The sequence below is a fragment of the Embiotoca jacksoni genome, unplaced genomic scaffold (assembly GCF_022577435.1).
Source record: "Embiotoca jacksoni isolate LCO1_2020_lvr unplaced genomic scaffold, fEmbJac1.0.p SCAF_48, whole genome shotgun sequence".
Lineage (NCBI taxonomy): Eukaryota > Metazoa > Chordata > Actinopteri > Embiotocidae > Embiotoca > Embiotoca jacksoni.
Window position 1 is genome coordinate 889,865 of NW_027185401.1, and position 15,641 is coordinate 905,505.

Consider the following 15,641-nt stretch of genomic DNA (forward strand, 5'->3'; position numbering starts at 1 on the left):
GAACAAAGAAGATTCTCTGAGTTGTATCCTGTTGAAATAAAATATCAAAATAAAATCGCGAGCATCTTTTTGTGAACCGTTGCTTTCATCGAGCATTATATTTACATCTTTTCGAAACCCTTTTTGAAATGTTCTGCAGTTTCCGGCTCGCTAAAAGCCCAAAAGATACCGAGAACCCCCCCAAACAAGACACAGCAGTGGTAATGAATGCGGCGGTTTGTCCTTTTGTTTTGTAGGTCTCTAGGTGGAGCTGCCGATTAACCAGATAATGAGCCAAATGGTTGAGCATTAACATTCCTGCCTTAGGTCAACAACACACACACATCTTACCTGTGTGTGTGTGTGTGTGTGTGTGTGTGTGTGTGTGTGTGGTTTTCCCCTTGACTGACTCAGCATGCAGAATGACCTTTGACCCCCAGCTGGTTTTGGGACCCCGAGGCCTCCAAGATTTTAGCGCCCACTGCTGACAGAAGCAGCTCAGGTCGGTCCAATTTGAAAGACTTTGATATTTTTTAGCATTTCCTATTGAAATAAAGTAGTTGTCAAGAAATTAAAGAGGCAGCCAAACCGTTATTAATAATAATAACGGTTTGGCTGCCTCTTTTTTTTTTTTTTTTTCAGGGCTTCTGAATAAATTTAGAAATAGATATCATGAGATGCAGCTCAGGTGCTTTTCAGAGGATGTTTTCTGAGCGGAGGCCTTCATGTTTGGACGCTCCGGGCGAGTTCTGAACTTGTGCAACACCGAAAAAAACCGAAAAACAAACCCAACGTCACGTGTGGCGATCGATCCTGTGATTCTCAGCTGCAGCTCGCACAAAAAGAGGAAACACAGTCGGAGCCGTCGGGAAAGAAGGAAACAAACGAGGGGTTTGAGAAGGAGGAAGACGTTTGGTATCGTAGAGAAACAAACTAAACATGTAGGAGATGAAGCAAATTGAAAAGATATTTTATTTCAGACAAAACGCATGAATACACAAATAAATGTAAAAATAAATTTAAAAAAATGTCGTGAAAGCAGTTAAATTGATTCGCCTAAAGCTGTTCGTGGTGAATTTAGACCTTCAAAAAAAAAGGGACTAAATATATCCACGGTATTTGTAAGAAACAGCAGTGTTGACGTTTTGTGGATGTTTCGGGTTTAAGAGACGTGCTAACCATCAATCAAAAATCTCTCGCAATACCACTGTCTGCCACCAGGTGGTACAGTGAGTCGCTGTAGCGTGAAAGTCCGACATTCGAAGTAGGAAGTGTCATTCAACCTTTTTCCAGTTATAATAAATGCACATATTTTTTGGGGGGCTGATGTTAACGGCGGCGGTGTTGCGTTAGCTCATGAAGGCTGGTTAACAGCGTTCGGGGCATCCTGAGATTTCTTGGGGCATTTTTTTTTTCTACCCTTTAATTTCCGACGCTGGTGGGATGCCACGTGACGAACTGTGTCGAGTCCTGCTCCTCCCTTCGGGTTATTTTCTCCGAATTAACACGCAGCTGTCGCGGTGGTGGATTTCCAAAGCATTTTTCTTTTGTTGTCTTTTTCTCCTCCAGCGCTGAATTCTCTGGATTCACTCAACTCCTCCCAGATGTTTGTCTCCAGAGGTGTTTTTCTACACTTGGCTCGTCTCCGCGGGGTCACCTGCCTGGACAGCGTTACCTCGGGTTGACCTCTGACCTCTAAAGGGGAGGGAGGGGGGAGGGCGGGTGTTTTTCAGAGTTTTTATGATTTGGAAATATAAACCTGAATCCGAAATGAATACAAAGCGGTTTTACCGAAAAGGATATCCGAAGGAAGGTTCTCCTGTTAGGAGAGGGAGGAAGGAGGAAGGAGACAGCGGTTGATAATTACTCGCTTGGTCTTGGATTCCCTGTGATTACCGAAGTCCTAAATGATAATCTTAACGTCTAACCGACAAACGGTGACGCAAGCAAAGTCTTCCCGTCTTCTGGCAGGGCAAAAATAACAAGACCAGTTATTACTATTAACCACGTATTTAGGAGAAAAGACCACGAAGGAACAGCCCTTCTTTTCTAATATATATATATATGTATATATCTTTTTTTTTTTTTTACTATTTTCAAGTGTTTGTGGTGTTTCTTTGTTTTTCTTTTATTTATAAAGGCACCAATGTTGTAGTTGATGGACGATTTGTTTCTCAATTAACCAGAAGAGCAAAATAACCGTATAAAAGTTCTGTAGGAAATCCAGTCTCCATGGATGCATAGCAGGAAGTGAAAAAGTTGAAATAACGCTCGTTGATTATATATAATCCCCATAATCGATGGATCAAGACGCTCAAAACCGTCAATCCTCCGTTTTACAGCTAACTATGTGTCAATCATATACTAATCGAATACTAATCTAATCCAGAATCATATACTTGACTAACTAACTGTCACCAGACTCATTTCATCGCAGAGTTTATAGCTTTTTTTCAGGAGCGCTTAGCAGCTTCGGTCCAAGATGTTGTTTTTTTTCCCCATCAGGAGTTGGTGGAGAACAAACCAGAGCTAAAAGAGGAGAGGGAATATTAGGCTTTCATCAGGTAATAAGTGGCTATGTTTGAACCATGTTATGATTTGCACGCATTTGCAAACTCATAAGAAGAGCTCAGTCTATGATTACAGAAAAATGACATTATTTTGGTAGATAATATTGATCATGTAAGGATGTCATCGGGTAAAAAAACAAAAAACAATCTGACTTAGATCTGCTTTCAGATCACTTGGGAGGATAAAATAAAAATATAAAAACCCTTTATTTGGCAATTCAATTTTTAAAAAGTACGGTATAACCTCCAAACTGTCTTCAATGATTCCAGATTTCCCTCCAAATAAAATGTCGAAGTCTGTGAAGGGAAGCCGGTCTCTCAAAAGACCCTGAAAGGAAATATACTTCACAAAATGACAAGAAGGAAAGTTCAGAGAAGGACAATTGATGGCTTTAAAATGAATTCCCCGTTTCTCTATCTCTTTTTGTTCCCCTGCTGTTAATCAAGAGTTAGAGACGCTTCGCTCACTCGAAGGTTTTTGGAGGGAAAAAGTCTCAATTCTTTTCAAACGCTGCCATCTAGTGTTCAACCGGGAGAAATGCAGCAAAGAAAATATGCCATTGCTGAGAACATGTATAGCTTTTATGCTTTCTAAAGCTCATATTAGTGTCATCACTATAATTTAGAAGCAATTTCAGACACTATTTGACATCAACTGATATATTACCCGTTTATAAGTAACATAATTAAGATCTATACGTTTTTACTCATCATAAACTATTTATTTTGAAAGGTCAACAGGAAGCGAGCACGACATGCACCAAAACCTTAAACAATATGAGCTGGATGAAAAAGGAGCTTTGACGCAATCGATTAAAACACAACTTTACTGGCATATTAATGTTGAAGAGTAAAAAAAATGTCCAAATGGCTGGAAAACTTGTTTCTGCTGATGCTTCTTTGTAATTTGACCTTAAATGCAGAATCGAAGGAGGCGTTTTCCTTTTTCATCTGACATCTTGATTAAAAAACGAAGGAGGCCGAGTGCTTCAGTCTGTGCAGGCAACAAGTGCATCCAGCTTACCAACAGGTCCTCTCCAAAGACTAATCGACAGAAAACGTGTGTGTGTGTGTGTGTGTGTGTGTGTGTGTGTGTGTGTGTGTGTGTGTGTGTGTGTGCGTGCGCGCAGCGAATGGCAGGGGGCGCACGGAGGCAACGAAAATGGAGAGACGGGAGAGAAAATGGAGGAGAACTTTCAATTCAAAAACACGCGGAGGGAAGATTTGATGCAAGATATAAATATTTGCCGTGAAGAGAAAATCCTCAAAGGAAGAAATATTTAATTATGAGAGAGAAAGAAAAAAAAAAAATCAACAATAATTCAAATGTTTTTTTTTTTGGTGCCAGTAACTTCCTGTTTGGAGACACTGCTTTTGGTCCTTTTTTTTTTAAAATTTATAATAGATAGAGAATATTATTAGAATATACAGCTCCAAGATCATAACGAGCCCATAAAGCACCTTTTGAATATCACACTCTCCTCTCATAATTATCAGGAAAATGATTCATCACAAAGAAATACAGAACACGAATAAAAACGAGCTGTCAAAGTAAGAATTATTGAAAGAGTCAGACGGATATGCTTACATTTTTCCTCGTGGGGAAAACATTTTGCGTGTGTGTGTGTGTGTGTGTGTGTGTGGGGGGGGGGTGAGTTTGTTTGTTTGATTGTGCCGCCGGCTCTGCGTGCACAATGCTCGCGCGTGCACGTGCGTACGGATTGCGTGTGCGCGCAAGCGGAGGATCGCCGAGCCGAGCCGTTCCGTGCAGCAGGCACAAGCCGCTGGGCGCGCAGGAGAAGCCGCAAAAAAATACAGCAGCCGCTACTTGAAACTGCGAGAGAAAGCAGAGGGAGCGTCGCAACTTCGGTGTACACGGTAAGACGCGCTCCGGTGATTATTTCTCCTCCCTTTTCTCTCCCCCCCCCCCCGAAGAACCATTTGGAGGCTCGTGGCTATTTTAGTTGAATTTTTTTTTTTTTTTTTTTTTTTTTTTTTTTTAATGCCTTTTGTCTTTTTCTCCCACCTCTTCCATTTGGCTCGCCGGGGCGCACCGCCGCACGGAGGGGAATGGGAGACAAAAGATCCGGAGGTTTGATGGGAGGGAATAAAAAAAAGAAAAAAAAGAAAAAATTTAGAAAAGAAAATAGAAAAAGATTTGAGTTGAGAAAATTGAGAGAAAAACTCAGTTTTCTTCTGTGCTCCGTTTTTTTTTTTTTTTTTTTTTTTTTTTTAAGGCGACAAAAAAAAAAAATGTGCACGAGCTTTACAAAAAAAAAAAGGGGTGTGTACAGTCTGGAGGAACACGCGCTCAGACACCGATTCTCGTGGGTTTTTTTGTGCTTTTTATTACGCTTTTTATTTTTTATTGAGGAAAAGAAAATGCTCCCCGCGCGCTCCACTCTCACGCACGCGCCTATTATTTTCTTGATCGCTTTGAAATCGTTTATGATTTTATAATTTCCACCGGCTGCTATCAACGCAAAAAAAAAAAGAAAAGAGGGTGTGTGGGGGGGGGGGGAAGAAGAAAGCGTTTTCACCCCCCCCCCACTCATAATTTACAGCCAGTAAACAGTTGAACATCCAGAAATAAGAAGAGCCCCCCTCTTCTCCTCCTGCTCGCCCCACCTCTTTGTCTGTGGAGGTGTGACACTATTCGGCGCACACACACACACACACACACACGCACACACACACACACACACACACACTCCTGTCACACATTCAGCGTGGCCCTAACCACATTATGTCATGAATTCAGATGAATTATTGATCTCATATTTCCGTTTTTATTGCGCTGAGAAGGAGGAAGGATGGAAGAGCAGGGGGGGGGGGGGGGGGTTGGGGTTGGAGCGCGTGTGGGATGAAAGAGGAGGAGGAGGAGGAGGAGGAGGAGGGTGGTGATGGAGAATTTTTTTTTAGGGGTGCATCTGAAACCCCCCCCCCCCCCCTCCTCTCCTCCTCCCCCTCACACGCACGCACGCGTTTAAGTTCACGGTTTTTTTTTCACTCTTTCTGTTGCGTCGACGCGGATGTTATTTCTGCGGCGAGTCAAACTTTATTAGCCATCCTGGCGTCGGTGTAATTGCCTCGGTCCTTTGTTTGCCGCGGCACGCATGCGCACTGGGCGTAGGGTGTGGATGGGGAGAGATGCCACCTTGCCTATCAATAGGGTGGAGGAGGGGGAGGAGGAGGAGGAGGAGGCGCGATTTTGTCTTTTAATTCTTGGTGGAGTGGTTTATTACAGAGAAGGGAAAAAAATGGATTGTAGAGACCCAAAAAAGAAATTGCAGCTTTTTTTTTTTGTGTCGGTGAGATCGTGTGTGTGTGTGTGTGTGTGTGTGTGTGTGTGTGTGTGTGTGTGTTTTCTCTCCGTAGTGTGATGGTGGATTTGTGTGTGAATGGAGCCCTCAGTGTTGGAATTACACCTGCTTTTTTTTTTTTTTTTTTCTGCCAGTAAATGGAGGCGACGCTGCACTGAAGTGCCGAAATAATTTGCAGAATCATCTCTTAATCGACAGATATGATAATTGTTTGATCATTAAATTCATTATACTGCAAAAATATATTTAAATATATTTAACACATACAACCTGTAGTTGTCGATCACGTTAATTCCTTTTTAAGATGAACATTTCACATGCAAAAACATTAACATAATGCAATTTTTACAGCATCGCGTCGTCGTAAAGTTAAACATTTTTGCACGATTGTATCAGAAATAGTGACCAAGTACAATAACTAACAATCTGCATGAAGCTCTTGATCACGTTTACTTTTGATAACGCGCATAACGTGCACTTCTGCTGATAATAAACCCGTAACTTTTGTTGAACGACACCGCACTCGTTGAAAAGTCTAAATATTTCCAACATCAAGCTGATTTCACACGTTGATAATACAATCCGATAATCCCAGCACCCTTTCAGTCTGCTTTATTCAAATATCTTACTGTAATTAAAGGCGTATTGTTTTAAATATGTATCACCATAATACTCCACAGGGGTTAAAGGTCAACAAAGAGCTTGTTGGTACCAATAGTAGCCTGTTAAAACCCCCTCGGAGGGGCAGATTGTGTCTTTACGTCGCTTTTCATAACTCCCAGTACACTTTTCAAAATAGAAAAACAAAATATAAACAGAGAAAAGTCATGAATGATGTGAATGTCTGGAGGGCGGTATGACTGGCTTTGTGCGCTGCCGTGTGTCTGTGATATTAGGTGACAGTTGTCATATGTGTTACATGTGTCACTCGACCGGCACCCCGAACATTACATTAATATTCAGTTATGTAATATTCCTTCAAAAAAATGTCGACAAGTATTACATTTTTTTGGGGGCGTTTTGCAGCATCTCCGTCTCCGTTGCGAGGCTTGCTCGAAGATCGCCATGGTAACGGTCCGGGTGCCGTAGTAACGTGTCCTCTCTCGTCTGGCCGCTGATTGGCCGGTCATAAATATCCGTCCCTGACTCCGTTTCATTCATCTCGCTGGACGGAGACAAACAGCAGCCCCGGTGAGGAGTTCACGGCCGTGACTCATCCGTTACCGCTGCCCGGCGAGGGTGCGTTAGTGTGTGTGTGTGTGTGTGTGTGTGTGTGTGTGTGTGTGTGTGTGTGTGAGAAAGAGAGAGAGGAGCGCAGACACACAGCAATGATGCCTCACTCGCCCCTGTCTCTGTTAACCTGTCTGGCCAAAAGTAAGCGGACGGTTAGCAGCGGCGAGTCACAGAAACGTGTCCGCATACTTTTGGCCATCAATGTGAGTCAGACAGAAAGAGTCTGATACAGTCTGAGAGAGTTCGAGTGTGTGTGTGTGTGTGTGTGTGTGTGTGTGTGTGTGTGTGTGTGTGTGTGTGTGTGACAGACAAAACAGGAGGATGAGGAAAAGCATTGCAAAGTCTTATGTCCAGTGAGTCACGTGATCAACAGGATCACTCTCATATGAGGCCGCATCCGTCTTAATTAAACCGCCAGGCTGCGTGTGATGGAGACGGAGAGTGGTCACGTGACACAGTGGGAGGCCACAGCTCCTGCAAAACTGGGCATGCACATGTGTGTGTGTGTGTGTGTGTGTGTGTGTGTGTGTGTAGAAGAAGGTGGGGAATGGGTGCAGCCGCAGGTTGAGTCACCGCTCCGGCTGCTCTGCTGTCACTACACCGTTGCGGAGACGATCTTATTTTTTAGTTTTTACTGTCTGTGGTCTTCACACAATATAATGTTTCTGTTTTTCCAATCAACCGCTGCAGCTTTTACTTGTTGTAGGAGTTGTTTTTTTGGTTTCTGGTGAGGATTATCTTAAATATACAGCATTGTAAAACCACGACATAAAAAAACCCCGAAATAGTCTCACGTTATCTCAATAGAAATGCGATTTTCGAGGATTTGCTGTGCGATAAAAATGAGTTGATCGTGTGCTGTGAGAAATATCGGGGGGGGGGGGGGGGGGGGGGGGGGGGTTGTCAGGTTTAAAGTGCAGCAGGTGTGTGTAGGTTGTGCTTCATTTATGCTGCTGAGACTTGGACGGACTGAAACATGCAATATGTATATATATATATACATACAGTATATATCTATATATATATATATATAGATATATACTGCTGTGTACGGAGACGCATGCGTGTAATTGCATGACTGTTACGACATTGAAGTTAGTAGTTATTAAAGGACTGTTGTTTTTTTCTGGCCCCTCAGTTTAATGCCATCACGCCATGAAAAGCAAAATAAGTGCTTAATAGTACATTTTCTAATTACATTAGTAGAACAGCTTGTTGCAGGAGGCAGCTGGTTTTTTTTTAACTGAAGGAGGAAATTCATTTCTTGGAACGTAGCCACCGTTAGCGGCCAATTGTTTTAATGTCTGACAGAGCAGCTCAGCGAGCGTGTTGGTCTGAATGGGAAGTGTTGTGTGAGCGTTTCTTTGTTTAATTCTGCAGTGAGACCAGAAGTTGCATGTTCTTTTTTTTAATTTTTTTACACTCTTCGCATTTAAAAAAGAAATGAGGAAGTCGAAACATTTTTTTTTGGTATTTCTCATCAAAGGAAGCATGACCTCGCGGTTAAACGAATGTTAAAGTCGGGAAACGTTTATTACGGTGCCTGTTCGTGCTGAAAGCGGAGTCTCGCAGTGCAGCAGGGAAAGATGGAGGCGGATTCTTTTTTTATTCCCCCGACGAGATGGTCGTCTGTCGTCAGACGGTGTTTTTTAGGGATGTTAAAACAAGAAGCGCTGAGTCATAGTTACAGTAAATATCCCGCTGACGACACTGTGGTCGTCCTCTTTGTTTTCTCTGGTTATTTCTTTCTTTATGACCATGATTATAGTTTAAATTTACACTTGGCAGGATTTCTTTTTAAAGGCTCATTCCCATATTTCGAAACTCAATATCTTTTCTTTTCACAATTTTGGGTTGAAACAAAGGAGTTTCTCCCTGCAAAGACATGGTATGAAATGTATGATTTTAAAGCTGTAAAAGAATGATATTGACCTGGATTGAATCGGGTTGGAGGCAGAAGTGTCAGCAGAAACATCAGACGCTAGTAGAGATTAGCAGCCACTGTCAAAACAGTCTCACGTAGATTATGATATGGTTTCCAAAAAGAATTTGTTGGTTGTGGAAAAAAAACAAAACGACTAAATTGCGTGAATTGCTCCTTAAAAATTCACAAATTAAAATAGAAGTGAGTCGTTTTCTGCAGGTTTATGTGACTGTAAATGGACTGAAACCCACTTTAAATGAAAGTCTTGAGATTAATATTGAATTAAATGCCATAAATATCACGTAAAAATGAGTCTTTTGTGACTAATAAGTTGCCAAGTCATCACCGGACTCTTCTGCATGTCCAGAACATTTTGGCTTCGTTTAACTCCGCTTTTATGTTTAAGTCTGCGTCCTCACCAACTTAAATTTCCAGCAGCAGGCAGCTGTTTTGCTACCATGTTAAAAGCATATTAAAGACTATTAAATCTGGAAGTCTAGGGTGGTTGTAGCTGTCAACTTGTGTTTTCTCTTCCCCCTAGTGGCCACTTTTGAAACTTCAAAGACGTTTTACTCGCCTCATTTCTCACCGTATTCCACGCATAAAAAACGTTCGAAAACTGGCGATACATCTGCGGGATTTGTGGGAAGTTTTGTAAATAAATCTGAAAGTGTACCTTTAATTAATTAAAGGACACGATATTCAGCAGGAACTAACGAGAGCTCCGCTTCAAACTCTTTGACCCCCGAAGTTTTGCTCGCAGTCGGTGTGTCTGCAGCTGAAGAGCAAGGAAATGGAAGGAGACGCGGCCGTCGCTCCAGAAACCCGGCGGAGGTTCGACGGCAGCGCATTGACGTCCTCGGCGAACTCTTTCACCGCGAGCGCCATCTGTCACGTCGCGCCTTCGCCTTCCAGGAAATAACAGCTCAAACCGAAAGCGACAACGTTATCTGATATGTAACCTGGCGGGGCGGGAATGCACTCTCCAATCTCGGCTCGCTCTCCGCTGAATCCCAAATCCGCCCGCTCAGTCACTCGCTCACTCAGTCGGGCGTCCTTGCGGATGTAAGAAACAAATCATTCGGCGAGGGCAGATAAAGGGACAATCCGGCCATATTTCTCCCAACGACCCGTCGTCCTATCCGCGGGGGAGATTGATTTCATCGTCGTGGATGGCGATAAAGTTTATTGATAGTTATGAGATTTTAATCAAACAAACAATCAAAACAAATTCATTTCAGACTCGACTGGAAAACTGTTATTGTAAAGTCATTTCTCTGAAAGACGGAACAGATTATTTCCAGCTACATCAACACCTGTCCATGCCAAACAGGCACTTTAAAATTTTTTTTTTTTTGGAGATATCACTTATTAAATAATACCTCTGGCATTGAGTGAATCCTGCAGAAACCAAAACATGTAGCATTCTCGCTCCCTGATTTCATGAGTCTTCACTTAAGTGGAGGAATTTTCTCATATTGCATGCAAGAGTCAATTATTAACCTCCAGAGTTCCCCCCCCCCCGATTCAAATATGCAGTGTGAATTATAGATCAGCGTGAACCTCAATAGAAGTTGACAGTCATATCTGCCGGCTGCTGGAATGAGGGTGGCAGCCATCTTGTTTCAGCCCAGCAGTCACAACTGAGCACAATAATCCTCCAGTGTTGTTCAGTTTTTTGAAAGAGTATTTAACAATCATCGTCAGGTGAAACTTTGATTGGAAGAAACAAAGATGGATTTACTAAATGATTTGAAATAGCAACTTTCAGATCCACAAGCAAAAGGGGGGGAGACGTACAGTTTGTCGTGTGACCATAACTTCTGTCCGTCGCTGTGGTTCAGACTTAAATATCTCGATAACCTTTCGAAGTATTGGCGCGAAATTTGGTAGAAGCGTACATGTTTCCGAGAGGATGAATCCTAAAAACTTTGGTGATCCTGTGAGTTTTCCTGTAGCGCCACCAGCAGGCGAAAGTTACCAAGAAAAAACAATGGAACGATGACGTCTACTAACTTTTGGTGATTACGGAACTTTTCCCCAACAATGCCATCATGCAAAACAGGACATCTTAGCCTGTAAGTGTGTGTTCAGAGCTGATTAATAATTTCTGGGGAGTTGCTGGAGGTCAAACCGGAGCAAAAACAAGAGGTATTATTGAGCCAAAATTCATCAGGTTGACACAAACGCCTGATGATCATGTTGATGCTGAATGTAAGAAATCAAATTCGGGAGTCTCGTAGTCTGTGTTGGCTGTTTACGAGCTAACCTGCTGCTTTTCTGCCCACTAGTGGCCAAAATTGATTAAATGCAGGTTTAAAGGGCACAGTTAAACACGACGACTGCAAGTTTCCGCACAGTTAATTTTTACAGCAGTGTTTGGAGTAAATTGGTGGTCTCAGTTGGCCTTTCAAATATCAGACTAATTGCATCAGGAAACGTTTTTATCGGGAACACTGACATGATTTTACAAACACAAAACTTGTGTCTCATTTTCTGAAGTAAAAAAAAAAAAAAAAATGAAACGGATTCACTTTTAAACTAAGATGCTGAACATAACAATAAGTTATGTTCTTTGCACGTTAGCATGGTGATGTTAACATGCGGCTTGTTTGAATTGTTTTGAATTAATATTGAAATCAATACTGAATGAAATGTATTTAAAGGCAATAAGCAGCTAAGTTTTTTTGAGAACCAAGTGGAGAAAAAAAAAAGGCAGCAGATAGACTGAATAACCATGTTTTCAGATCAGAAGCCTTTTTGGTGGTTCCTCCAATTGTTAGAATAAAAAAATAAAAATAAAAAAAAGGGACTTTGGAATGTATAACAGTTTTTATTCAGCAATCTGAATAACGAACAGCCTTCAGCAACCGTCAGCATCTTCCCACCTCCCTCGCTCGTTGTTCTTAAAGGACTGCCAAGTCTCTGACACGGTAGCAGCGCTGCTCTTTACGTGAATCTTAAACAGTCCAGAGACGGAGTCTGAGAATAATGTAATGCTACAACAGAGTTTAGGGAATCGTAGGTGCTCGGCCTCGTTGCGTTTTGTGTTGCAGTCCCAGTTCTGTCAGCTTCCATCAACGTGACAGAAACCGACAGAGAAGAAAAATTACGAGAATATCTCTCGCCTGGCATTTATTTTATTTTTATTTTTTTCCTCAAGTGCAAGATGTAATCAAGAACCTGTCTGGAGCACTCAGCAATGTGCGGGTGTGTGTGATGCACTGGTGAGGTGGTGGATACGTGCGTCTCCTCCGGTAAAGGAAATACATTTGCATCACGTTGGTATAGTTTTGCTACAGCTGTCCCTTTCCAGAATGAAATCATATATTTTAAAGAATTTGTAAAAAAAAAATAAAAATAAATTGGTTTTAAGACGTAAAAGGCGGGGTGACAGTCAGACAGAAAGCGTGATGTTTTCAGTTTGTCTGTCCAGCTGAAGTTGGTGGTCAAAAGGTCAAAGGTCACCGTGTCCTCTCAAAACGCGGTCAACGGTCAACTTCCCTTTGACATCCAAATGCTCTGCAAAAGCACTTTCCTGTCCAATATTCAACACCATAACTGACCTAATGTGAAAATATGGTCAAAATCTCCCCCTTTTTGTTCCTCACATATTGAATTGGTGACACGAATCTTGGACGTCTATCTTGGAACTGTGCCGACCGTGTAGCTCTGCTAGCCCGGCGCGGCCAGACTATTTGCTCACAGTTATAGTTTATAGTCTGGAACCCCTCTTTGCATTAATGTTTGTGCAGCCACTCTGAAGGACAGACCATTCGGTGAACAGCGTCGGTGTTTAGTCGCGAAGGCGTTGAAGTTTCGGACGGTTTTCGGCGTATTATTGGTATTAAAAGCTGGTCCAATAGTTTTTTAAATTAACCCGAGGTCTGCGCCCAGTAGACAAAGTGGGAAAAAAAAAAAAAAATATATAAATTTAGGTCTGGGAATACCCGGGAAAGGTCTTTCCGTGCTGTCAGGTTGAAGACGTACGTGAATCTTTTAAATTGTAACCATGCCAACAGACGATGCTTCGAATATGCATGTTGCTACAGATTCTGTGTTCTATCAGAATCAGATTTATTGAACAAAAATTCCCTAAAAGTCTTGACTACATTAATTAAATGAGTCTAGACAGACACGGTAAAGTTAAACTGTAACTTGACTGGTTGGTGAAGGTCGACAAGTTATGTTGATAATTAACGCGCTAACTGATACTTTGAAGTTATCACTGTTAAACATTTAGCTTTTTTTAAATTTATTTATACATCATAGTCAATATATTTTAATGAAATAATGTGTGTTGCGATAAAATCAATCACATCAGTTCATTTGTAGTTATTAAAAGACTACTACAAAAATTGAAATCCATTGAGTTGTGTTATTTTAATTCAAAAGAAACGACAATATAATGGAATCATATTATGTAATAACAATCATCCAATAAAGACAACCGGGTTTTAAGCAGAGTGAAGATGTATTTGATATTATCGGTGGTATTTAAATGTCTTTTGTTGCCCGCTCAGCTGTAACACAGTAGATACCAGAAATACCAATTAGAGTCCGTCTAGACTGTGTGTGTGTGTGTGTGTGTGTGTGTGTGTGTGTGTGTGTGTGTGTGTGTGTCCTGTGTCCTCAGCAAGTCCATTCGGGCTGCCTGGTGCTGGATGATGTGCATCTTGGCAGTCAACCCCCCCCACACACACTCCCTCCTCCTCACCCCACCTCCCCTCTGGCTCTTCTCGGGGTTAGCTGGAGTTTACGGCCGACTTTGTCCCGTCTCCTCGTCTGGACTGCCACCCAGCATCGCTGACTCGAGGGGGGGGGTGTCCTCTCGGTCCCTCTCTCTCTTGCTCTCTCTCTCTCTCACTCTCACTGTTTCACTGTTGTGGCTGGGGACAGCGGACGCCCGCCACATCCAATTTCACTCCGCCGGCGTCTGGCCGAGAGCTGCAGACACACTGGTGACAAGGGGTCGTTTCCACCCAACGCCGAGAGGCCCAGCTCGGCCGAAAAAAAAAAGAAACAGACAAGAGAGGAAGACAGAAAGACACAAGGAGGGAAAACCAGGCCGCGAAATGGATGCAGTTGCGTCGTTATCGCAGCCCTGAGGCCACTTTTTGTTTTTGGTCGCTGCGTCTGTGTACTTGAAAAGTCCTGTTTCTTTTTTTTTTTTGGTGCCATTTTAAGGTCACAGCCACAATTTCCTTTATTTTTTTTTTTTAGGAATTCAGGCAGGAGGTTGCACACAAAAGTCACTTTGCAGCTCATTTATCAAACACTTCTGGTGACCTGTGACTTGCTCCGGAGGGTGGGGGGTGAAGAGGGGGGGGGGGGGGGGTTTGGTAGCAGGAAGGAAGTTCTCAACAATAAAAGTGAATGTTTTTTTTTTCATGCATGCAACCACGTAGCACGAATAGTCCACCCCTCGTTAGTGGTAAACATGCACACTAAAAATGGCCAAAAAAGTATGTGTAATTTGCAGCCTTGGATTACAACAAGGACATCGATTGATTTAATGTCCCCCAGACTTCTGATCTCTGGCTTTCTGGCAGATGTTGCACCTGCTTACGGGGATTTGGTCCCGTTTGGCATGCGGGAGCGTTAGGGAGGTCCAACACTGACGCCGGGGTGATGAAAGTGTGGCTCACAGTCTGCTTTTTCCACTTCTTCCCAGAGGTGTTAGATTGGGGTTGAAGGTCAGGACTCTGTAAAACAGGGGCGTCCTCATATGGTACTCTTAGCCGTATTTATCAGAATCACAATTGTCGGGATTCAGCTCGGAAAGGGTGAGGAAGGATGGACACAACCTCAGAAACAAGAAGTGACTTAAAATGTGCCGTGTAAAGTAAAAAAAACAAAAAAATATTAAATTTTTTATTGATTTTATTGTAATCGTCTCGTGGTTGCGTTCTTGCTTACAGTACATTTTTCATATTTTCTAGCTTTCATAGGGCTTTGAGATTTTTTGACCCTCACGGGTCGAAACGAGCCGAACTAAAAGAACGCAGAACTGCGGCGAACGTAGCTAGCTGCGAACGCTAAGCTTTGGATCCGTGGTCAACCGACTCGGGCGTCTTTTTAAGACGGTATAGTAGGAACTAAAAGGGACAGATATTTTGAAAGAGGCCGGTCTGCGTGGGCAGCAGCAGCAGCACTCAATAAGAGTTCAGCTTTAAGCTCATCTTTTGCTTGTGAACTCGCTGCCTCATTTTTAAAACGTCTGAGGGGAATCTTCCCCCTCTCCCCTCCGTGCACCAGATTTATGGCTCGATATTAAAGATGATTCAAGGGGAAGGTGCTTTACGTTTTGTTTTAGTTTCTTTCTCCCGTGCACTCACATCGAGCCGGTAAAGCGGATCGTAAACATCGTAAAAAAATAAAAAAAAAGGTCCCTAGAAAGCAGTCGGGAGTTATTACCTCCGTCTCCGGTGTCGGAGGTAGTGGTAGGAGGGGGTGGAGCCATCGAAAGACTCGTGTCCTCACCGCCCATTTGACTGAGCCACGTCTTAAATCGTGTAAAAGAGAAAGAAACAAAATGTACTCGTAGAACTGTAGTTGCATCCAGTGACTACTATCCATTTTACTTGGTATTCATTTCATCAGTAAGATGTC

General features: G+C 42.5%; 1 protein-coding gene and 1 long non-coding RNA gene across 2 annotated transcripts in view; both read left to right on the top strand.

Annotated features, from left to right (window-relative positions):
- Nucleotides 1–164: 164 nt before the first annotated feature.
- Nucleotides 165–3,854, top strand: LOC138210724 (uncharacterized). The gene is made up of 3 exons (XR_011179271.1): nucleotides 165–200; nucleotides 2,485–2,543; nucleotides 3,680–3,854. It is a non-coding gene; the product is annotated as an uncharacterized lncRNA (long non-coding RNA).
- A 427-nt stretch (nucleotides 3,855–4,281) lies between these two features.
- Nucleotides 4,282–15,641, top strand: part of basp1 (brain abundant, membrane attached signal protein 1) — a 44,352-nt gene continuing 32,992 nt past the window's right edge. The window contains exon 1 of the mRNA XM_069170215.1: nucleotides 4,282–4,427. The gene's annotated coding sequence lies outside the window, so the exon portion shown is untranslated. The remainder of the gene's footprint in view (nucleotides 4,428–15,641) is intronic.